Below are 2,165 nucleotides of genomic sequence, written 5' to 3' on the forward strand. Positions count from 1 at the left end.
CCCAGTAATGGGATTGCTGGGTCAAATGGTATTTCTGGTTCTAGATCCTTGAGGAATCACCACACTGTCTTCCACAATGGTTGAACTAATTTATACTCCCACCAACAGCGTAAAAGCGTTCCTATTTCTCCAAATCCTCTCCAGCATCTGTTGTTTCCTGACTTTTTAATGACCACCTTTCTAACTGGCATGAGATGGTATTTCATTGTGGTTTTGATTTGCATTTCTCTAATGAGCAGTGATGATGACCTTTTTTTCATATGTTTGTTGGCCACATAAATGTCTTCTTTTGAGAAGTGCCTGTTCATATCTTTTGCCCACTTTTTGATTTTTTCTTGTAAATTTGTTTAAGTTCATTGTAGATGCTGGATATTAGCCCTTTGTCAGATGGATAGATTGCAAAACTTTTCTCCCATTATGTAGGTTATCTGTTCACTCTGATGACAGTTTCTTTTGCTGTGCAGAAGCTTTTTAGTTTAATTAGACCCCATTTGTTAATTTTGGCTTTTGTTGCCATTGCTTTTGGTGTTTTTGTCATGAAGTCTTTGCCCATGCCTATGTCCTGAATGGTATTGCCTAGGTTATCTTCTAGGGTTTTTATGGTTTTAGGTCTTACATTTAAGTTTTTAATCCATCTTGAGATCATTTTTGTATAAGGTGTAAGAAGGGGTCCAGTTTCAGTTTTCTGCGTGTGGCTAGCCAGTTTTCCTAACACCCTTTGTTAAATAGGGAATCCTTTCCCCATTGCTTGTTTTTGTCAGATTTGTCAATGATCATATGGTTTTAGATGTGTGGCGTTATTTCTGAGGCCTCTGTTCTATTCCTTTGGTTTATATATCTATTTTGGTACCAGTATCATGCTGTTTTGGTTACTGTAGCCTTGTAGTATAGTTTGAAGGCAGGTAGTGTGATGCCTCCAGCTTTGTTCTTTTTGCTTAGGATTGTCTTGGCTCTAAGCGCTCCTTTTTGGTTCTATATGAAATTTAAACTAGTTTTTTTCTAATTCTGTGAAGAAAGTCAATGGTAGCTTGATGGGGATAGCACTGAATCTATAAATTATTTTGGGCAGTATGGCCATTTTCATGATATTGATTCTTCCTATCCATGAGCGTGGAATGTTTTTCTATTTGTTTGTGTCCTCTCATTTCCTTGAGCAGTGGTTTGTAGTTCTCCTTGAAGAAGTCCTTCACATCCCTTGTAAGTTGTATTCCTAGGTATTTTATTCTCTTTGTAGCAATTGTGAATGGGGGTTCACTCATGATTTGGCTCTCTGTTTGTCTATTACTGATGTATAGGAATGCTTGTGATTTTTGCACATTGATTTTGTATCCTGGGCCTCTGCTGAAGTTGCTTATCAGCTTAAGGAGATTTTGGGCTGAGACGATGGGGTTCTCTAAATATGCAGTCATGTCATCTGCAAACAGAGACAATTTGACTTCCTCTCTTCCTATTTGAATACCCTTTATTTCATTCTCTTGCCTGATTGCCTTGGCCAGAACTTCCAATACTATGTTGAATGGGAGTGGCGTGAGAGGGCATCCTTGTCTTATGCTGGTTTTCAAAGGGAATGCTTCCAGGTTTTGCCCGTTTGGTATGATATTGACTGTGGGTTTGTCATAAATAGCTTTTATTATTTTGAGACATGTTCCATCGACACCTAGTTCATGGAGAGTTTTTAGCATGAAGTGGTGTTGAATGTTATCAGAGGCCTTTTTTTTGCATCTATTGAGATCATCATTTGTTTTTTGTCATTGGTTCTGCTTACGTGATGGATTATGTTTATTGATTTGCATATGTTGAACGAGTATTGCATCCCAGGGATGAAGCCGAGTTGATCATGGTGGATAAGCGTTTTTATGTGCTACTGGATTTGGTTTGCCAGTATTTTATTGAGGATTTTAATCTTCTAACAGTCAGGCCCCTCTGCTGTAAGTCTGCTGGAGTTTGCTGGAGGTCCACTTCAGACGCTGTTTGCCTGGGTGTCACCAGCGGAGGCTGCAGAACAGCAAAGATTGCTGCCTGTTCCTTCCTCTGAAACTTAGTCCCAGAGGGGTACCCACCAGATGCTAGCCGGAGTGCTCCTGTGTGTCTGTCGACCCCTGTTGGGAAGTGTCTCCCCATCAGGAGGCATGGGGGTCGGGAACCCAGTTGAGGAGATAGTCTGT

The sequence above is a fragment of the Mandrillus leucophaeus genome, unplaced genomic scaffold (assembly GCF_000951045.1).
Source record: "Mandrillus leucophaeus isolate KB7577 unplaced genomic scaffold, Mleu.le_1.0 Scaffold301, whole genome shotgun sequence".
In the NCBI taxonomy this organism is placed as follows: Eukaryota; Metazoa; Chordata; class Mammalia; order Primates; family Cercopithecidae; genus Mandrillus; species Mandrillus leucophaeus.